General features: G+C 45.4%; 1 non-coding gene across 1 annotated transcript; it reads left to right on the forward strand.

Moving 5' to 3' along the window:
* The first annotated feature begins 19181 nt into the window (after nucleotides 1–19181).
* Nucleotides 19182–19256, forward strand: Trnal-caa. Its single transcript has one exon. It is a non-coding gene; the product is annotated as a tRNA-Leu (tRNA).
* Nucleotides 19257–23684: the final 4428 nt, after the last annotated feature.

The following is a 23684-nucleotide window of genomic DNA, read 5'->3' on the forward strand; positions in this document are numbered from 1 at the left end:
AATGTCAGACACACATGTGCCTCTCTTAAGGAACTTGAAATGTCCTGTGTTTGGGGGTGCAGCACTGGCCAGACTGTGTCGTCCTGTTGCATGGCATGTTTACAGTGTGAGAGCACTTTGTGTGTGAAGACAAGTGGCATCAACTGTGGAACAGGAAGTGTCATATGGATATATATGTGATCCTTTATCCACTGAACCAGTGCAGATAGGTACATTTCCTTAGAGTCTTATGTGGGTAGAATGAAATCAGTGGGAAGCACCAGTGATTTGCCAGGTAGTATCTCGCTGAGGGATGCTTGCAGGACCTCCCTGAAGGCAGTTCAGTTACTGAGTAGTACCCATGGTGATGCTTCAGTCCACAACTCGCTGTGGCACGTAAAGGGAGCTTTGCACGTTCTTTGCCACCACATAAAACTGTTTATTGAGACAACACTGATACAAATAATTCTGTTACCAAGCACCAAGATGAGCACTTTATGAAAAATTATATAAACTGATGGTGATTATACTAATGTCCAGGAAGTGCAAGTGAAATGCAGCATTCTGGTGGAATCACAAGTCCATTGACACACTGAGCCTAGTGAATGTTGAAGTCCCAGTTCCCGCATACCGTTCAGATTCTAAGTCCAGAGCACAGCCAAATTGACATCATACAGCAGATCCACCACAGTATAGTACTCCCCAGTTGTGGAGTAGAACATAGCACATTGAGAACTGGCTTGTAGGCATCAGTAGTGGCGTTAAATAAGACTCCATAGTTAATGAAGCCAGTGGCTGGAGTCAGTGTATACTCTGGGCAGCCAATTGCCAAGTGTTATGGGTGGCCAATAGCTGTGGTTGGAAGTGCATGTACATGAAAGTGGTCTGCAATACTAGCAGTGTTCTGTGCTAGGAAAAGTGTGGCCAATGATGTGTTTCATGGCTGCGCGTGATGGAGTACACCACTGCTCCGTGCAGAGCTTTAGTAGTGCTGTATACCACAATTACCAACTTGATCTGGAAGCCTTGGTCTGTAGTTATTGTGTCTGATGTGCTGAAACATGCTATCCACATTTCTACAAAGGTGGAGGTGGTGTACTCTGCTGTAATGTCCTTGAGGGAACTGCTTCCAGCCACCGGGACACTTTGTCTACTATTGATAGAAGACACTCGGATCCCTCTGACTCTAGGAGAGAGCCAATGAAACAGATGTTTACATGAAAGAAGCAAGCTTCCAAAATTTAAAACGACCTAATTGTGGGTGTGCTTGTCTCTCAACTGTACTGCACTGGCAAGGTACACATGCTTGAGTCCAGGTGTGGCAGTTCCACTTGATGGTGAGCCACACAAAGCATTCTGTAATGAGGCAGACTGTAGGTCTGACACCTGGGTGGAACAAGCTCTGGAGTTGTCATAAATAGTGTGACACGTTGTTTGTGTCACAAATGGCTGTATTCTGTTAAGAGAAACATCACAGAGGATCAGTGTTTCAGTCCAAGGAATAGGGTGTTGTTCGATTCATAAGCCAGTAGCATCATTGCACACCAGTTCCACTATGTTCACATTGTGATGAAGCGAGCGGGGATATTTTTTACTCCCCCTCCCCATCTGCCTCCTTAAAATTCATTTTTCACTTTTGACTAATTACCATTAATGTACACGAGTGTAATCTGCATTTTCATTAAAAAGAAAGGTTGGCCATCAGTTTTAAAGAATATAACACCAGCTGTAATTTTGTGCTTAGTTTTATGTATGTAATTGATTTTCTAATTTATTTCATCTACTCCTAGTTAGTATCTTTTGTTATAGGGTAAAATCAGTAATTGTTTCGTAACTTAAATTCTATTGTTGACACATAAACAAATATAAATTCTGTACCAATTATAAACATTTGAAAGAACAACTAATAGTATTCTTAAAAGATCTATTTGGCTTTACTTGAACATGTTAGCAAAGCCAGCCCTTAACTAATCCCAAAGTAAGTAACAGTTTTATCAAAAGTATTCTTTGTGTAACTACATACATTAATTTCATCAGTTAAACAAATAATTTGGCTTAACCCTTGTAGTAGGAGAAACTGTTAAAAAGACAGAAGTTTTCAATGTATTCATTTAATTTAATGAGTTAAGTTTTAATTGTAATTTCGGTTAATTAAACTTTGAACAATGTGTAGTTTGAGCACCTGTTATTGTGAGGATATATAAGGGCCCGATGTTTAGTCCTGAGACAGTCAGTTCACGGACAAGTTTCAGACGAGGAACGTGTATTGGTTAGATCAACAACAATGCATCAAATTAACTGTGAAATAAGTGTAACACAATTAGGCCATGTGTTAAAACAAAGACAGTGCCTGTTCCATAAATACCTTGTTATTCTTCAAGGACTACATGGTTATGTTTTTTACTCCTCGTAGATGTTCAATAGTAATCTATTGTAGCAGTATGTGGATGTTCACCTGGAAACTATTAATGAGGCTTATCGAAAGTTAAACAATAGTGCACTGGCCACATTAAATGTGTATATGGGGGGTTGTGAAATGCAAATGTGCACCTGTCAGCTATATCATTTAAAGTAGTCCATTTTTAACTTGCACCTCCCATTTTTCAGCAAGTATAGCAACACAGTATGTCGATACTGAGGACAACAAACAAAAAAGAAAAAGAAGGCGAACCATTAGATTTGGTGCCCCGGGTGAGGAATATTGTATGTAGCCACAATAAAATGGGACTCGCAAACTTTGAACAGTGAAATCAACAGCAGATTACAGTGCATGGGTTTCATGACCACAGTATAACAGCAACCAATGAGCTAGCGGGTTCTATGGAAGCAGCCACTGACTACAGGAGCAGCCAATCAGCACACAGGTGGACACAGCTGACTGGAGACAAACAAGAGGCCTTGCCTTGCCAAGAGAATTACAACATGCCGCAGCTGGTCAGAACAAGATGACAACCACAACTGCACCAGCAGCAATCAGCAGATGAGTTGTAAAAAAAAACAAGTTAATTTCATAACTAAAGCCACTTCATATTAAGTGATACATAATGAGTGGACTTAATGAACAAGACATTGTGATCGGAGACAAGGTACAACACTGGCCTGGTTCAGCAGATGATAGTGCTTATAAATCAGACCTGATGGGGACAAAAGTCCTACTGTAGATGAAATGATAAAAGCATCATCTACAGTGTATGGTGAGGTGAGTAAAACAGTACTGAAGTGCATGAGGTCATTAAGGTTAAGGAGGAGGAACCTAGTAGCAAAAATCAGCAAGGGCAAAAGTTTATGGCATACAGAAAAGTGGAAGTGATATTAATGCCAATTATGAATAGTTCAAGTAATATGCATATGAAAGAAGACATTAGTAGTATGAAAGAAGACATTAGTAGTATGAAAAAACACATTAATAGGGTGGAAAAGAAAACTGATAGCATTAAAAAAGACTTGGTTAATTTAAAGGATGAACTGAAGAAATAAATTAAAAAGGAGATTAAAGTAGTCAGTTCTAATCTCTTAGAATTAAATAAGAAGGTTGGAGTGATAGCCAAAGATAGTGATGAAAAGATAAAGACAGTAGTATATAACACTAATAAGAAATTAACATTGATGAGTAGTAAATGTGTAGAAGAGAGAAAGAAGCTTTGTGATGACTATAGTAGGAAGTTGGAGGCATCTGAAAAAATGTGTAAAGATGAAGTCAAAACAGCCAGGATTTTTGTGCTGAAAATAGTGTTAAACTTGAGAACCGAATCGATCAGATGAAAATGATTAAGAAACAGAGGTAGAAACCAAGTGTGCAGTAGTGGTAGAGGAAAAACTGGTAAAAGTAAATAAAAATGTAGATTCCAAATTGGCTACAATGGAGAAAAAGATAGAAGAGGTACAAAATCAAAAGCATAGAGTATGTAGTGTCGCAAACAGTCCTTCATTTGTTAGTTGTAAGAAATTTAATAATTTTGAACCATATGGGGAAGTGCATCCTCAGACCCGCCAGGGTAGCTGAGAGCGTTAACGCACTGCTTCCTGGACGTTGGTAGGTGCGCCGGCCCTAGATAGAATCCACCCTGCAGATTCATGACAAGGGCCAGTACGCCGGCCAGACTGGATGTGGTTTTTAGGCAGTTTTCCATATCCCACTAGGTGAATACTAGGCTGCTCCCCACATTCGGCCTCAGTTACATGCCTTGCAGACATTTGAAAATGTTTGCACTCTTCCATGGCTTACACTAGGTGCAGACAGCTGGGGTACACTCATTCTGTCCTGGAGGGATTCGGGGTGGTGGCAGAAAGGGCATCTGGCCACCCTCTGCCACTAACACTGCCAAATCAATAGTAACACAGCCAACCCTGCTTTTGTGTGCAACAAAAGCCCCAAGAAAAAAAAAAAAGAAAGAAATGGGGAAGTGCACCCACTGGATTTCATTAGAGATTTTAATGATTTGCCTGAAACATGGAATGACAAAAGAAAATGTCACTTGTGACATCCATGCTTATGGATGGACAGCTCAGGTAGCTGATTGCTGTACTTCATGGTAAAACTTTGAGAAAGCATTGTTAGATGAATATTGGTCCAAAGAGAAGCAGCAGAGAATTTTGAGTGAATTTTGGGGAGGAGAGAGATTTGACTCTATGAAGGGTACTGTTTAAGGTTTCTGTCAGCTTTTGATAAACAAACTGATATATTTGGACAAAGAGCTAGGTAGTGAATCAATAATTATGGTTTTAGAAACTAAGTTGCCTCAGAAGGTTAGCCAATTGCTTGTACCTGCCCCTGGGGGTAACATTAGTGATTTCTTGAATTACGTTGATAAAGTGGAGAGGGTAAAGCCCTCAGTGGAAGATTGTAGGAGGACTTTTGATGACAATAATCAATCAGGGAGAGAATTTCAGGTAAACAGAATGAACAGGAATAATTATAGTAGAAATTCAAGGAATGGTTGGGTGGAGGATAGCCAGAATGGGCACGGAAATGGCAGGAGAAATTCAAGTAAAAGAAATGGAGGAGATGATTTTAGTTCTGGGTCAAACCATTTAAACTAGATAATGCTCCAGTTTTGGCTCACACTAGAGTAGGTAGTGATGAAGAGCCACATGTATATAAATGTGCTGTAATAACAGGTATGAGTAATGTAAATGATAGTGGTAAGATGAGTGTTATCTCTAATTCTAGTGAGATGTTGAATGATGGTACATGTAGAAATGTAAAAAGAGAGGAGGAACATACTATAATGTGCAGTGAACCAGAAGTAAGACCTACGAGCAAGTAGGGGAACAACATTCTGTGTTGTATTAATTTATGTGGCAATAATGCTTACCCCATCTGTCTGTCTCAATATTTCATGTTTCCCGAGGCAGTCAAACTCTTCTCCTATCCTATCTGTAGTTTATAAGTGAATCACAAGCATTCTTTCTTTGACTGTCACATGATTGTGTACAGTAGTATACTTTAGTATAGGAAGAGAGGTGTCAGCAAATGTGAAGGACAAGGTGCAGATTATCTAAAAACAATAATTAACATCTGAAGTAATCAGCTCACGTGGGAAATTAGAAGAATTTCATACAGTATCAGAGTAAATCAGTAAGTGGCTCGAAACAGCATATCCAGACACTACGGGATGATGATGGCATTGAAACAGAGGATGACACGCGTAAAGCTGAAATACTAAACACCTTTTTCCAAAGCTGTTTCACAGAGGAAGACCGCACTGCAGTTCCTTCTCTAAATCCTCGCACAAACGAAAAAATTGCTGACATCAAAATAAGTGTCCAAGGAATAGAAAAGCAACTGGAATCACTCAATAGAGGAAAGTCCACTGGACCTGATGGGATACCAATTTGATTCTACACAGAGTACGCGAAAGAACTTGCCCCCCTTCTAACAGCCGTGTACCGCAAGTCTCTAGAGGAACGGAGGGTTCCAAATCATTGGAAAAGAGCACAGATAGTCCCAGTCTTCAAGAAGGGTCGTCGAGCAGATGCACAAAACTATAGACCTATATCTCTGACGTTGATCTCTTGTAGAATTTTATAACATGTTTTTTGCTCGAGTATCATGTCATTTCTGGAAACCCAGAATCTACTATGTAGGAATCAACATGGATTCCGGAAACAGCGATCGTGTGAGACCCAACTCGCTTTATTTGTTCATGAGACCCAGAAAATATTAGATACAGGCTCCCAGGTAGATGCTATTTTTCTTGACTTCCGGAAGGCGTTCGATACAGTTCCACACTGTCGCCTGATAAACAAAGTAAAAGCCTACGGAATATCAGACCAGCTGTGTGGCTGGATTGAAGAGTTTTTAGCAAACAGAACACAGCATGTTGTTATCAATGGAGAGACGTCTACAGACGTTAAAGTAACCTCTGGCATGCCACAGGGGAGTGGTATGGGACCATTGCTTTTCACAATATGTATAAATGACCTAGTAGATAGTGTCGGAAGTTCCATGCGTCTTTTCGCGGATGATGCTGTAGTATACAGAGAAGTTGCAGCATTAGAAAATTGTAGTGAAATGCAGGAAGATCTGCAGCGGATAGGCACTTGGTGCAGGGAGTGGCAACTGACCCTTAACATAGACAAATGTAATGTATTGCGAATACATAGAAAGAAGGATCCTTTATTGTATGATTATATGATAGCGGAACAAACACTGGTAGCAGTTACTTCTGTAAAATATCTGGGAGTATGCGTGCGGAATGATTTGAAGTGGAATGATCATACAAAATTAATTGTTGGTAAGGTGGGTACCAGGTTGAGATTCACTGGGAGAGTGCTTAGAAAATGTAGTCCATCAACAAAGGAGGTGGCTTACAAAACACTCGTTCGACCTTTACTTCAGTATTGCTCATCAGTGTGGGATCCATACCAGATCGGTCTGACAGAGGAGATAGAGAAGATCCAAAGAAGAGCGGCGCGTTTCGTCACAGGGTTATTTGGTAACTGTGATAGCGTTACGGAGATGTTTAATAAACTCAAGTGGCAGACTCTGCAAGAGAGGCACTCTGCATCGCGGTGTAGCTTGCTCGCCAGGTTTCGAGAGGGTGCGTTTCTGGATGAGGTATCGAATATATTGCTTCCCCCTACTTATACCTCCCGAGGAGATCACGAATGTAAAATTAGAGAGATTAGAGCGCGCACGGAGGCTTTCAGACAGTCGTTCTTCCCGCGAACCATACGCGACTGGAACAGGAAAGGGAGGTAATGACAGTGGCACGTAAAGTGCCCTCCGCTACACACCGTTGGGTGGCTTGCGGAGTATCAATGTAGATGTAGATGTAGATGTAGAGACAATATGTAGTATAAAGCATCTTGAGTACTAGATCTTATTATTAATTGTAGGATAATCGAAGTGTTTGGGTTCAGTGCAGTCAGTATTATGAGATAACTATCTACTCATAGAAGTGTCATGGTACAGCCTTGTTTAACAGTAAGGAATTACAATTTAAACATAGTTGCCTGGAGTAATGTAAGCGGAAAGAATAAGCAAAGTTTTTATGTGTGGCGACTAGTGACCAAGTTACGTGTAGTATCTTTTTTTTTGGCAAGCTCTTTGCAGCAGTCTGTAACTGCACGTGAAAGAGTACAAACATGCACAGAGAATCAAGAATGTATATAACTGTATATGTGTGCTTGTGAGTAATGAAACAGTGCTTATTACATTGGATTTGGCAATTCTACAACACTAAACCCAAACTGGCGACCCCAAATTTTGGCGTGAGTAATACAACGAACTCTCATACCATCAAGGGTACACAACGAATCGCTTGCCACCCGCTACACCACACACGTTCCAACAAAGTTTTCCAATGGACGCTTCGGCATTGTTTTCCAATTATCCACGTTGTGTTGGCAATAGTTCGATGCAGTTCCTAAACACACCAACTAGCTGTACTCAACAGGACAGTGCTTCTACATTCCCACAGCCACGTGTGCTGGCATCAGGTACGAACAATAATTTTCCATTACTGTACATGAGTCAGCAGTCATGTGGCAGTATTCCATACCACAGAACGTTTTTTGTGCACAAAACTTTGAAGTTAAACATTTTACGTCAAATGTGGACTTTCCACACGTTCCAAGTGCTCAACAATGACTGACACAATGTCCTCAAACCCCAGTGACTATGTTTATGGATTTCCCAAGTGCCAGGGTGATCTTTCCACTCAAATCAGTGGCAACACAAATCGAGCCAGATGCTCAAGACAGGAAATTTCATGTCTATTCGAGAATGCCAACCCCCCACCCCACCCCCCCACCACCTACACTACCAGTGTCCACTTTAGAGTGTTTCCAACAGCACATGCCATTCCTGCCATGTCTACCATGTGTGTTCCAGAAACATTAGGTGATTTTAACAATTTTAATGAACTTGTATGGGAGGGGCCCAGAATCTGTACTCTGTCATTCTCTGCGCATCAGTCAACTACGATCAACTCTACCATGCTGGTCCATTCTACACCTGTTGGCGTTACTCTGTCGAATGCCCGATTCATTGAGTTCTTGACCAAGGCCGAGCCAGCCCCGCCTACCGTGCTGTGTGCCACTGACAGTGTCGGAAGCTGGTGCACCGCTACTGCAACAGAGTCAATTACGCTGCAGAACTATGGACAGGGAGTGACAGTTCCTGATGAACAGTTATGTCAAGACCTCCCCATCCACTGGCCGAAGCTAACAGCCCTCTGAAGGGACCACCCATGCACACGGTTTGCCTTGGATGACCACGTCCTGGAGCTACACGGCATTCGAAGTTCCTGCGCTTACTATGTCACCTCCATGATGAACTGGACCTGATATGTGATATTGAAGCTATCTGCCTCATCAGTCATGAGTCTCTGGGTTCCAGGTTCCCGTCACAGCTCTGGTATCATCTCTGTGCCATGATAGACACACATCACATGCCAGACGTTACACTTTGGTCCATCTGGTTGCTCAAACTTCCTCCAGAAGTTCAAATTCAACTTCTCCATGTGACTTCAGCCCCACTTGACGCTAAACTGAAGATCACAGACCAGGTTTGCAACATTCTGTCTGCCCCGTATACCCCCCCCCCCCCCCCCCCCCCCAGGCGGCCCTCAGGCCTCAGGGGTTGGCACACTTGCGTGGCAGCTTCCATTGTGCGGTACAGAGTGCACATGACTCACTCCGCGCATTTGCATGGATCCAACACTGCCTGGCAACACTGCCATAACTCCTCTCCTACCAGCACTACTGCAATGCCGACATTCGAGGAACCTACAAACAAGACCCTCTCCACTGCTGCTTTGACCTCAACCAGTATGACAGACGATGCCACGCGCCATCCCAGTTGGTGTTATTTCCATTCCCGCTTTGGTGACATGGCTAAGAAATGTTGTTCTCCATGCTCATTCCCAAACTAGTAACACAACCAAATTCAGGTGCTACGGGCAGCGTTGCACCGCACAGATGCCTATCACTTAATACTTCTTCACCTCACGCACCAGGATGCTTGTACGTGAAAGATGCAGTGTCTTGCCTTTCATTTCTAGTCAACATGGGGGCCAAGGTTAGTGTGATATCTTTGTCTGCAGGTATTAAATTTGAGCATCAGCCATGCCCCCTGCTTTGAGCTGCCAATAAGTTCCTGATCCAATCTCATGGAATAATTAATTTAAGCCTTAAACTGCAGGGTATTAATACCCCCTTACAGTGGACTTTCATTATCACAGAAGTGGATGAACCCGTGCTCGGGGTAGATTTTCTCTTAACCCACACACTATCACCCAAACTACAATGAGGTACACTAACCTTTAACTCGATAGACCATACCACTGGTTCAGGTATCTCTTCCCTCTCATCTGAGAGTGCCAGCAATGAAAGCCCTCCACTTACGCATCGCCGCCATGCAAGCCAGGCTCACAGATGCTCACAAGCAGGTCACCCAGCTGTCATGCATGCCCATGCCCGCAACCCCCACACTGCTTCCTCACACCTGCCGCCAATGCCACATGACGTTTCTACTGCTGGACAGAAGCTGTGCCTGTGACACTACCAAGTACCCCAACATGCTCTACGACAAGGACTACCAGTGGATCACCAACACTGCTGCTGATCTGCCAGCCTGGGACACACAAGTGTATGCATTACAGGTTAGTCATAGTGCATTTGGTGCGGGTACATCATCCTCATCGGTGTTCGCGATCAACAACGGTACTGTCCACAGAAGAAATACCACAGAAGGCCCACTGGTACGAGCAAAGGCTAGGTGTTTAAATCCAGAAAGCTATTATTCAGGAACTTTTAGGTAGTAACACTATTTGCCCATCTTCTAGTTGTTGGTCGTCACCCATTCATTTGGAAGAAAGATGACACATTCCGTGTCTGCAGTGACTATCAGATGCTTAACACCAGAACAATTCTAGATAATTATCCCATCCCAAATATTCAAGACTTTGCTTTCCAACTGCACGGGTCACAAATTTTCAGTGTAATTGACTGTCACAACGCGTACCGCCAACTGCCAATGGCACCGTAGAATGTTGAAAAAACCGCTATCATCATCCCATTTGGGTTGTTTGCGTATTTGTTTATGCTGTTCAGCCTTAAAAATGCTGCACAGACATGGCAGTGGTTCATCGACTCGTTGGTTGGAAAACTGGACTTTGCATATGCCTACCTGGATGACTTGTTAATTTTTTCTTCCTCCATTGAGGAACATGAACTCTATATAAATACAATGTTCCAACTATTAAAAGCAAATGGTGCCACAGTGAACAATGCTAAGTCACAACTCTGCCGCACTAGTGTCACTTTTCTGCGCCACGGGGTTTCTGCCATCGGCATCTGCCCCCTACCCGAACGAGTCAAGGCCATTAGTACAATGCCTTTGCCCAAAGATTTTGAGGGACTCCGCTGCTTCCTTGGAATACTAAATTACTACTGTAAACACATCCCCCATGCTGCCAACATACAAGCCCCACCGATGGATGCCCTCGCAGGAAAAAACACTTCACTGTCGTGGGTGGTCACATTGACTCCAGATATGCGTTGCACATTTGATAACCTAAAGTCAACCTTACAGACGGCCGTTATGCTCGCTCACCCCATTCCTGATGCTCCCATCTTGCTTACTACAGATGCGAGTGATAAGCAGTGGGGGTGGTACTTCAGCAATCCGTGGGTTCTGTCGGCCAGCCGCTCAGATTTTTCTCACACAAACTGTCCGCTTCCCAATGTAAATGGTCAACCTTCAACCGAGAACTGTTTGCTATTTACACCACTATCAAATACTTCCAAGATGGTATCGAATGTCACCATCTTGTGGTATTTACCAACCACGAGCCATTGGCATACGCTTTCTGTAACCCAGGCACGGACTCATCCTGAGATGAAACTTCCTGGCAGATTAAAACTGTGTGCCCGACCGAGACTCGAACTCGGGACCTTTGCCTTTCGCGGGCAAGTGCTCTACCAACTGAGCTACCGAAGCACGACTCACGCCCGGTACTCACAGCTTTACTTCTGCCAGTACCTCGTCTCCTACCTTCCAAACTTTACAGAAGCTCTCCTGCGAACCTAGCAGAACTAGCACTCCTGAAAGAAAGGATATTGCGGAGACATGGCTTAGCCCCAGCCTGGGAGATGTTTCCAGAATGAGATTTTCACTCTGCAGCGGAGTGTGCGCTGATATGAAACTTCCTGGCAGATTAAAACTGTGTGCCCGACCGAGACTCGAACTCGGGACCTTTGCCTTTCGCGGGCAAGTGCTCTACCAACTGAGCTACCGAAGCACGACTCACGCCCGGTACTCACAGCTTTACTTCTGCCAGTACCTCATCTCCTACCTTCCAAACTTTACAGAAGCTCTCCTGCGAACCTAGCAGAACTAGCACTCCTGAAAGAAAGGATATTGCGGAGACATGGCTTAGCCACAGCCTGGGGGATGTTTCCAGAATGAGATTTTCACTCTGCAGCGGAGTGTGCGCTGATATGAAACTTCCTGGCAGATTAAAACTGTGTGCCCGACCGAGACTCGAACTCGGGACCTTTGCCTTTCGCGGGCAAGTGCTCTACCAACTGAGCTACTGAAGCACGACTCACGCCCGGTACTCACAGCTTTACTTCTGCCAGTACCTCATCTCCTACCTTCCAAACTTTACAGAAGCTCTCCTGCGAACCTAACAGAACTGGCACTCCTGAAAGAAAGGATATTGTGGAGACATGGCTTAGCCACAGCCTGGGGGATGTTTCCAGAATGAGATTTTCACTCTGCAGCGGAGTGTGCGCTGATATGAAACTTCCTGGCAGATTAAAACTGTGTGCCCGACCGAGACTCGAACTCGGGACCTTTGCCTTTCGCGGGCAAGTGCTCTAACCAACTGAGCTACCAAAGCACGACTCACGCCCGGTACTCACAGCTTTACTTCTGCCAGTACCTCGTCTCCTACCTTCCAAACTTTACAGAAGCTCTCCTGCGAACCTAGCAGAACTAGCACTCCTGAAAGAAAGGATATTGCGGAGACATGGCTTAGCCACAGCCTGGGGGATGTTTCCAGAATGAGATTTTCACTCTGCAGCGGAGTGTGCGCTGATATGAAACTTCCTGGCAGATTAAAACTGTGTGCCCGACCGAGACTCGAACTCGGGACCTTTGCCTTTCGCGGGCAAGTGCTCTACCAACTTTTTTTTTTTTTTTTTTTTTGCTAACTTCGAAAGAAGGTAGATGCGGTCCCTAGCGCAACTTATAACATTGTCAAAAATCAGTGCGGACGGGATAGCTTTGGTACATCCTGTTAAAAAAAACGGAAAAATGGAGGCGGTACAATTGGAGAGCGATCCACCTTCACCAACATGCGTAGGCAATTCATTAATACTTTATATATATATATATATATATATATATATATATATATATTTGAATTACAAAAAACTAATAATAAAAAAAATTGCATGGCGCGAGATTCGATCCGGGGACCTTCGGATTTTTTTTATTTTTTTTTGTTTTTTTACTTTTTTTTTTACATTTTTTTTTTTTTTTTTTTTTTTTTTTTTTAAAAAGACTCTACCCCCTTTTTTTTACCGTTTTTTTTGTCTCTTTAGACGCTACCCCCCTTTTTGGACCACTTTTTTCCCTTAAAAAGCCCATTAGGAAAATGGAACTAAAAAAAATAAATAAATAAAAAATAAGAAAATAAAAAAGAAACCTAAGTGCCACCGCCACTTGTCATCCTATAACAAAAAAAAATCTGATCCACTTCAGGCGTTGGCTCCTGAGTAAGCCCACCCCAGAGAGCTGCCTATAGACCAGGGGAAGTATGGGAATCAAGGTTAGGGCTATTCGTCGCCACTTTTTCTTATTTTTTTATATGATTACATTTAGGGAGCGTGTACAAATGAGAATTCTAGTAAGTAAGTGTTACAAGTAAGTGTTACAACAACAAAGGTGGCATAAAAGAGTAATCAAAAAATATATATATATATATATAAACCACTGATGTAATTCTAACTAAAAGGTTCTGCAATAATGTAACTGGTTCCACTTGGAGCCTTGCCATAGTTATCTGAAATCTCCAATAGCGCCTTTGAAGGGCATCTGCAACGGAGGCACTCTGCTTCGCTAGTGCCTCAAGGAAAACAGTAGCCTTGCAGCAGCTTGTCTCTTCCTTTGGTCATGGCTGACAAGGCAGAACGTTGAGCCGTTAGTGTGATGCGGCACAGCACATTAACCACAGCCTGGCACTCCCCAGCTGAGTGGGGGGTTAACGAAAACGCTGCGTAAATAATTTGCGAAGAGCGTACGGTATTTCGGTGTGCGTTCGAGGGCATTGTGAGCATTTTGTAGGAACCACCAGTAATCAAGCTGCTCTTTCACTCCGTCGCTAAAGATGTAGGCGACGGTAAGTCCCTTGAACCATGTAAGCGCATGATATTTTGCAGCCGGAAAGTAAGTTTCATCGGGACAAAGTAGGGTCTGCGGGTCAATCATATCAGGTGTAACCCGGAGGTAACAAGCCAGTATCTTCTGTGTTAGTCGCCAAACTCCGGACGATGATGCGCAAGTAAAACGATGTTCATCAGTATCCAAAAGGTGACAATCTGGGCAATAAGGGGAATCTGCCAGTCCGATAGTGTGAAGTCGCTGGCGTGTGGCATATTTTTTGTTGGCGATCTGATACCATTTCGAACGCACCGTGGATGACAGAAAGTGGTGGTGTATCGTTTTCCACACTCTTGGCCAGTGAACCGTAGGGTACTTGTTTTCCACCACGTTATGGTGAACAGCCCGCAGAAGGTTAGTATAAAAATCTTTCGCCTTCGGTGGACGTGTGGCGGAGAGGTTTAAGCTGACATAGCTGTAATCAAGAATGAAGGTCGACACATGGGAGAGCTGTGGTGCGACGTGCGCAACCGACACCGGCGGGATGTTAGAGGCTGGCATCAGAACCTGTAGTAAACGACCCGTGAGAGAGGTATATTGACTTTTCCATCGTTTCCTCATGTTGCTCATGTAAAGGGCAGCTGCTCTCGCCCTGACGTTGACCAATCCCAGCCCTCCTTTGTGCACTGGGAGGGTAAGAGTGTCGTATCGTACTTTAAAGATATGACCTGCGGAAACGTAGTAACTGAAGGCCGCCTGAAGCCGGCGACCTATCTGCAGCGGTAGTGGGAGGACCTGTGCCACGTGGTTGAGTTTGGATGCTACGTGGAGGTTCAAGTATTCAACACGTTGTAGCTGATTCAAGTCCCGGAGCAGGTTCTGTCGCACCATTGCGCGTATGATCTGTAATAACCGTCGGTAGTTTGCTGCAGCTGTTTGACGTACATCTTTCCTGAACGTGATGCCCAAATATCGCAGATCAGAAACTGGTGGGAGGGGAGCGAGGGCTTCCGGTCCGAGACCACGCCCAATGTCCAACGCCGCCGACTTGTTGATGTTCAGAAGACTGCCTGCGGCCTGTCCGTATCGCTCAATCCAGGTTAGTACTCTTTGAACTTCGTCCTTGGAACGAACCAGCAGTAGCAGGTCGTCAGCGTATGTCCTATAGCAAAAGGTGACGTCCCGCAGCGTGATACCAGATAGGCGGTGGTTAAGGCCCCCTAGGAGTGGCTCGAGTGCGATTGCATAAAGGTAGGTAGAAAGGGGACAACCCTGTCGTAGAGACCTCTTAATGGGTACTGGTCCTACCGTCCTTCCATTGACCTGGACGTGTGAGCTGGCTGCGGTCCAAAGACGCCGTAGGGTGTCGATGAGGCCCGGAGGGAAGCCCATACAGTCCATCACTCGTAGGAGGAAGCTTTGGTGCACTCTATCAAAGGCGCGGTTGAAATCGACGGAGACGATCGCCGCTCTGAGACGGCACGCAGAAGCGATCGCTATTAAGTCCCTGCAGTCACCGGTGGCCGTGTGTATGTTGGCTTCTCCCCCCTGCGACGTCTGTTCTGGAGCGAGGATCATCGGCAAAGTCGTCTTAATACGGCTCGCCATAATCCTGGTGAAAATCTTGTAATCGGCGTTCAACATTGTAAGCGGCCGATAGTCATTAATCGATAGCCCTCCACCTGGCTTGTGTACTGGTATGAGGAGACCTTCTACAAACGCTGGCGGCACAACACAGTCTGGAGACATAAGTTCGCGGAACATTATAACCCAGCGAGGCATCATGAGGTCACGAAAAGTCCGGTAGAATTCGATGGGCAATCCATCAGGTCCAGGAGATTTATTGGCCGCACCTTTGTCCACGGCGTCTTCGACTTCTTCGAGTGAGATTTCCTCTGTTAGTGCATTCACGGTAGCCTCGTCGATAGTACGTGTTATCTGCTGTAACACTTCAGTAGTGGCCTCGTCAATGACGGTTCTTTCCTTGTAAAGATGACGAAAATGATCCTCCACCGCCTTTACTATGGTTGCTTGGGTCGTACATAAGCGACCGTCTTGTGTCCTGAGTTGTGTGATTAAATGTTGACGTTGTCGGCGCTTATCCGCCACAACGTGGTGCATAGTGGGTTCCTCTGCAACCGTTCGGTCGTGCCGTCGCGAGCGGACTACTGCACCTTCTAGTCGACGCTTCGTCAATGATAGTATGCGAGCCTTGATTCTGCTTTGGTCATGTTGTCTCTCCGGGGAAGGGGGTAAGGCGTCGAGGTCCCTGAGTGCCGCGTAGTAAAAATCGAGGGTCTGTCGATGCCACGCAGTCACGTCCTTGCCATATCGCATAAGTGTCCTACGGATTGCTGGTTTGGCACAGAGGAGCCACCACTCCAGGGTCGAGGTGTATCGTGGGTGGCGGCGTTCACAGTCAGTCCACGTTGCTGCAACTTGCCGACGGCAATCCAGGTCCTGGAGATGAGTTATGTTGAGCTTCCAAAAGCCATTGCTGCGCCAGACTTGTTGGGGGCGTAGGTGTATAGTGCAGATATAGGCACTGTGATCGGAATAGGCTTGAGGCCATAATTCGGCGTCCACCACACCTTGTGTGAGATCCTGTGACACATATATGCGGTCAAGTCGGCTGGCCGAATGACTGGTAAGATGAGTGTGGCCAGAGCGGTTACCGTGGACTTTTTCCCACGTGTCGCACAAGTGGAGTTCTTGGATCATCGCACCCAGTTCCGGACAAGGCATGTAATGTGGGATTTGGTCCTTGGGATGAAGTACGCAATTAAAATCGCCGGCGAAGACGCTGTGGTCGTATCGTCCAAGGAAAAGGGGAGCGACATCTGTGGAGTAGAATCTGGCGCGGTCGTGACGTCTTGTGGTACCCGACGGCGCGTAAACATTAATGAATCGGGTGTTGAGTGCCGTAAATGCTATTCCTCGCGCGGAGGGAAGAAATGTGACGTCGGTAACTTCAATACCTTCACGCACTAATATTGCCACTCCGGTGTCTGCAGGGCTACCGGGCGTCACATGTGTGGCGTAACCGTAAAAGTGCGGGAGTGCAGTCGTTTTCACTTCTTGTAGGAAAGCAAAGTCAACTCCCATGGCTCGTATGGTTTCTTTCAAAAGTTGGATCTTGACAGGAGAACTGATCATGTTGATATTCATTGTCGCCAGGCGGTAAGCCTGGCAACGCATTGTTTGGGCGAGGTTATCCATGTTGAAGTTGGAGAGAAGCGAACATCGGAAGTAATGTCACCCCCCGCCAAACGCGGTCCTCCCTGTGCTGCTTATGCTGCATGATCCAGCGGCGCCTCAGCTGGCCGCGGGTCGGGATCTTGTGGCTCGACGTCCTCGGCCCATGAAGCGGGCGCGGATGTCTGTTCATGTTCCATAGCCTCGGAATGTTTGGTAGTAAGGGACCGGGCGACTTCGCTGCCTGCACTGGTACCTTCCCGCTGCTCACTGTTTCTGTCAATGGGCTGATGTTCGAAAGCTGCATGTTTTTCTGTCTGTTCTGCAAGGTTGGAGTCAGTGGAAACAGCCCCAGCTTCGCGGCTGGCTTCTTGAGGGGTCAGTTGTTCTTCCCCGGCCGAATGCGAACCGCTGTGTTCCGACACGGTCCGACGACGGCGCTTTCGGCGTTTCGGTGATCGCTGTTTCCGTACATGGCCTTCATTGTCAGAAGACGGCACTGACTCACGCTCCGCCGGAACAAACGCTTCGGTCGGTACAATAAGGGAATCAATTGCCATCTTGCCGGTGTCAATGTCTGTCGCGTTCGGTAGCTCCAGAGTCGTAGTACTATTTTCCACTACTGGCCAGGTCGGCGGATCATCCAGGTTTTTGTCCGTGGAAAGTGATTCTTGTACCGCTGAAGCGGTCGGCCGTGTCTGTTGTGTGGAGAACGTCGTGAGCGCCGCCGCGTAAGTCACGGGTAGAACAGTCTTCGCCGCTGGTGGTGCAACGTCCTTCGGTGGGAGTTGTGTGATCCGACGCTGGAGGCACTCGGAACGAAGGTGTCCTTCTTTGCCGCATCCGGAACACGTCTTCGGCTGGCCGTCATAAATAACTATGGCCCGGCATCCTCCTATCTGTAGATAGGATGGCACGTGTCGTTGGAGATCTATGCGCACTTGGCGTACTCCATTGAGTACGGGATACGTCCATTTTTCAGCCACGTGTTCGTGTACCGTGCCGTAGGGGCGGAGCGCCGCTACAACTTCTGCCGCCGGGAGTTCAAATGGAAGTTCGAATATGCGGATAGTCCGCAGTCCCATTGCGGCATGGCCAACCTCGACGTTGCCAACATTGCCATCTGCGTGGCAGAAGCGGAGTTCTTGTTTCATCTCACGAAGCACCTTGTCGCATGTAGTTTCGTTTATGAGCTTTACATAGACCGTGCTACTGACGATCGAAAAATGAATGCCGACAATGTCGGCAGCCGGGATCTTGGCTTCCTCTTTTAAAAAGCGTTCGACTTCGAGCGCCTTTGGTCGGGTAAAGTCGTTCCGAAATGTGAATTTCAAGGTTGATCTTCTGTATTGGTTTGCCATGGTGTTGTAGCGCTACGGCGGCACGTTAGTGTCTTCCGAAGAAAGTAAACAAGGCGCGCGGGCTCTCTCTGACAGCGGAGAGCACACACCGCACGTCTGCTTCGCTCGGCTGCGAGAGCCGCACTGGCCAACTGAGCTACCGAAGCACGACTCACGCCCGGTACTCACAGCTTTACTTCTGCCAGTACCTCATCTCCTACCTTCCAAACTTTACAGAAGCTCTCCTGCGAACCTAGCAGAACTAGCACTCCTGAAAGAAAGGATATTGCGGAGACATGGCTTAGCCACAGCCTGGGGGATGTTTCCAGAATGAGATTTTCACTCTGCAGCGGAGTGTGCGCTGATATGAAACTTCCTGGCAGATTAAAACTGTGTGCCATGTCTCCGCAATATCCTTTCTTTCAGGAGTGCTAGTTCTGCTAGGTTCGCAGGAGAGCTTCTGTAAAGTTTGGAAGGTAGGAGACGAGGTACTGGCAGAAGTAAAGCTGTGAGTACCGGGCGTGAGTCATGCTTCGGTAGCTCAGTTGGTAGAGCACTTGCCCGCGAAAGGCAAAGGTCCCGAGTTCGAGTCTCGGTCGGGCACACAGTTTTAATCTGCCAGGAAGTTTCATATCAGCGCACACTCCGCTGCAGAGTGAAAATCTCATTCTGGAAACATCCCCCAGGCTGTGGCTAAGCCATGTCTCCGCAATATCCTTTCCTTCAGGAGTGCTAGTTCTGCTAGGTTCGCAGGAGAGCTTCTGTAAAGTTTGGAAGGTAGGAGACGAGGTACTGGCAGAAGTAAAGCTGTGAGTACCGGGCGTGAGTCGTGCTTCGGTAGCTCAGTTGGTAGAGCACTTGCCCGCAAAAGGCAAAGGTCCCGAGTTCGAGTCTCGGTCGGGCACACAGTTTTAATCTGCCAGGAAGTTTCATATCAGCGCACACTCCGCTGCAGAGTGAAAATCTCATTCTGGAAACATCCCCCAGGCTGTGGCTAAGCCATGTCTCCGCAATATCCTTTCCTTCAGGAGTGCTAGTTCTGCTAGGTTCGCAGGAGAGCTTCTGTTAAGTTTGGAAGGTAGGAGACGAGGTACTGGCAGAAGTAAAGCTGTGAGTACCGGGCGTGAGTCGTGCTTCGGTAGCTCAGTTGGTAGAGCACTTGCCCGCGAAAGGCAAAGGTTCCGAGTTCGAGTCTCGGTCGGGCACACAGTTTTAATCTGCCAGGAAGTTTCATATCAGCGCACACTCCGCTGCAGAGTGAAAATCTCATTCTGGAATCATCCTGAGATGTTTTCGGCATATGGACCTCATATATCAGTTTATGAATGACATTCATGATGTCAGAGGTGCAGACAATGTGGTCGCCAATTTTCTATCTCGTGTGTCAGTTTTATCTTCACAACTGGACCTCAGTGAACTAAATTGCAGACAGGGGATACTAAACTCACTGCATTGCACTCCAATGTTAAAACAGGTCTCAAACTAGAGTTATGGACACTTCCTGGGTTTTCATCAACCATTTGGTGTGACATTTGAACAGGACACATACATCCGGTGATTCCTGCACCTCTCCACCAGGACATTTTTAATAGTATTCATGACTTGGCACACCCTAGCATTTGTGCCACCACATTTCTGGTATCTGAACGTTTCACTTGGCCGAAGTGTTAAAACAATGTCAAAGTTGGGAGTAAGCGTATGTGGCTTGTCAGCGCGCAAAAGTAGGATGTCATGCACAGCCCCCCCCTCCCATGGGTACGTTCGATGTTTCAAAAAGAAGATTCCAGCACATACACATCGATATCGTCGGGCCCTTAGCCCCCTCGGGCCCCTTCCGTTGCATACTGTCTTCCATTAACAGGTTTACCCGTTGGGTAGAGGTAATTCCTCTCACTACTATCACAGACAACACAGTGGCCCGAGCCCTTTTATTAATGTGGATCTTGTGCTTCGGCTGCCCAGTTTCTATCACCACTGACCAGGGCCACCAGTTTGAGTCCACCCTCTTTCGACAGCTTTGTGAACTGTGTGGGGTGAAATAATTTAGGACTACAGCATACCATACCCAGAGAAATGGGCTTGTCAAACACTGGCACCAATCACTTAAAGCTTCCCTGATATGCCGTGGAGGTGAGTGGGCCGACATGGGTAATGTTAAGCACTCGGGCCTTGGTGCATCCCTGGCAGAAGTACTGTACAGAGAACCCCTCACACTCCCAGCAGAGCTAGTCAAGTCTTCACTGCCTCCAGATCAAATCTGGGACTTGACATTTGTCGAGCATATCAAGGAGCTAATAGCTAACATTCGCGTGCCTCCTCCTTGACTGCACTCACTCCCTCCTGTATTTCTGCCTAAGGACTTGGCGTTGTGCACTCACATTGTGGTGCGCGATGACACCGTCTGACCAGCACTTAGACCTCCATACTCACATACTGCAACAGGCATTCTGGTCCACTACCCCGGCTCCTCACAAACCACCATCCCCTCTCCGGATCCCTCGACTGCTGTATGAGGATTCACCCTGTTAGGCAAGACCATCCGCCCTGGCTCGAACACTTCTGTTACTAATGTAATGTAAGGTATGGTTTCGGTTTAAACACCCTCTCCCTCCCCCCTGGGTGTTTCCTTTACATGTATGCCCCAATAATTATGTTTCGTGCTCCAGACTCTAGTGGGGGGGGGGGGCTAATGTGGTGACAATCAACCCAGTTGCATGTAATATCTCTGTTTTGGCAAGCTCTTTGCGGCAGTCTGTGGCCGTGGGTGAAAGAATACACATGTGCACAGAGAATCAAGAATGTATATAACTGTATATGTGTGCTTCCGAGTAATAAAATAGTGCTTATTACATGTGGTATAGTGTGCATCATTGGATTTGGCAATCTTACAACACTAAACCCATATATGTATATCATCTATCAGGCTAGAATCTTAAGCAATTTGATGGAATACAGTGAAATAATAGTTTTTCTAAGTGATAATTGTGTCTGACCAGTAATGAGAGTTAAGTTTGCCTTAGCATAAGGATCTGTTACTGTGGAGTGTTTTTCAGTAGAATCAATTTTGCATTAGATAAGCAGAGCAGGTGTTTGTTTATTAGATAATGAAACAATAAGTAAATAATAAAACAATGAATAATGTTAGGGTCTTAATGGTTAGGTAGGCTGTCTCTACAGGAGGGATACTTTTTGAGAATGCACTCTACAAGTTAACTAAGTGAGAAAGGTAAGTAAAGTAATGGAGCTAACAGACATGCTTGAGTAATGAAAAGGATAACTGCATACAAACAAATGCGGTGTAACTGCATTGATTATCTCATTGTGAACTTGGCAGTAATATAATGCTGCATCATTTGATCCATACATTATCCGAAAACTTCTATTTGTGTTCTGAGGAATTACGAGCTTAAAGTGGTAACGCTGGAATGGAGGAAAGTAATTTTGCTGATTAACTGGCAACTGTGGCGCTTAACTGATGTGAATATTCTGACAGGTCAACTAATTGGTAACATTTTGTGATTTTGGGAGAATTTAATTTTCAGGTTGAATGAGAGTAGTGCTCAGAGTTGAGTAGAGAAGCAGAGAAATGATTTAGTACAATTTCTGTCCCCTTATATTGAGTTGAATAGTAATTAAATTAAGTGATGGTGACTCTGTTCTCTTTTCATAACCTAATGATGCCATGCTACTGCATGTTTTGAGTTTTTGCTATTTTGAGAATGGGGAAGAAACAAAAGTCTTTCAAGCTTAACCAGTTTCACACATTTATGACTTAGAGTAATGTTTTGTAGTGTAATGTGCACTTGATTCAAAAAATTTTCTGCTCCTCACCTTTCATACTATAGTCAAATTTAGTGCTAATTATTGTAATGTTATGAGATGTTTGCTTGCAAACTATTAATGAGGCTTATCGAAAGTTAAACAATAGTGCACTGGCCATATTAAATGTGAATATGGTGGGTTGTGAACAGTGAAAGTAAACAACTGTGAAACATAAATGTGCACCTGTTTATAGCAATGCAGTACGTCAACACAGAGGGGGAAAAAAATGACAGTGTCAGCCACGTGTAGCTGGTGGATATCTATTGTTTACTAGATATAAGGTCCAGGTGTCGGTAGCATCAGAGCTGATGTCCTTCGATGGATGCCATGTGGCATCGATAAGTGGTTCATAGTCTGTAAACACCACAACTGGCTGCCCTTTAATAACTTCATGGGAGTATCTCAGCACCTTGTATATGGTGATAATTTCTCAGTCAAAAGACTGACCATTTGGATTGAGAGATGGGAGTTCCTGTGAGAAAAATTGAAGGAACTTTGCCTACCTGGCCAGTAGCTGCTGTAATACAGCACCAATCATGGTGTCGCTTGTGTCGGTGGTGACTGTGAGCTGTATGTATGGAATGGGACTGGCCATTGTTTGAATGTGCAAGGCAATCCTTGTGTGTGTGTGTGTGTGTGTGTGGTGGACTTCAGTCCTGAGACTGGTTTGATGCAGCTCTCCATGCTACTCTATCCTGTGCAAGCTTCTTCATCTCCCAGTACTTACTGCAACCTACATCCTTCTGAATCTGTTTAGTGTATTCATCTCTTGGTCTCCCTCTACGATTTTTACCATCCACGCCGCCCTCCAATGCTAAATTTGTGATCCCCTGATGCCTCAGAACATGTCCTACCAACTGGTCCCTTCTACTTCTCAAGTAGTGGCACAAACTGCTCTTCTCCCCAATTCTATTCAATACCTCCTCATTAGTTATGTGATCTACCCATCTAATCTCAAGCATTCTTCTGTAGCACCACATTTCGAAAACTTCTATTCTCTTCTTGTCCAAACTATTTATCGTCCATGTTTCACTTCCATACATGGCTACACTCCAGACAAATGCTTTCAGAAATTACTTTCTGACACTTACATCTATACTCAATGTTAACAAATTTCTCTCCTTCAGAAACACTTTCCATACCATTGCCAGTCTACATTTTATATCCTGTCTACTTCGACCATCATCAGTTACTTTGCTCCCCAAGTAGCAAAACTCCTTTATTACTTTAAGTGTCTCATTTCCTAATCTAATTCCCTTAGTGAGTTCAAATGTGCCATCTTCACGGTTCACTCCATCTTGCTTCCCCCCTGCTTGTTAGATCCTACCAGTGAGTTGGTGAGGGGGGCTCATAAAGTCTCTGCTTGCTACAAGTGACACCAATAAAAGTTCAGAATTCCTAAGAGTCAATGGACTAATGGTAATTCTGCCTTATAGTGTTGGCTCAGCCTGAGGTTGGTCTGATCCCTGGAACACTTACAACAGACCTGCGGAAGGTACCTTCTGTCTTCT

Source organism: Schistocerca americana, chromosome 2 (assembly GCF_021461395.2).
Source record: "Schistocerca americana isolate TAMUIC-IGC-003095 chromosome 2, iqSchAmer2.1, whole genome shotgun sequence".
In the NCBI taxonomy this organism is placed as follows: domain Eukaryota; kingdom Metazoa; phylum Arthropoda; class Insecta; order Orthoptera; family Acrididae; genus Schistocerca; species Schistocerca americana.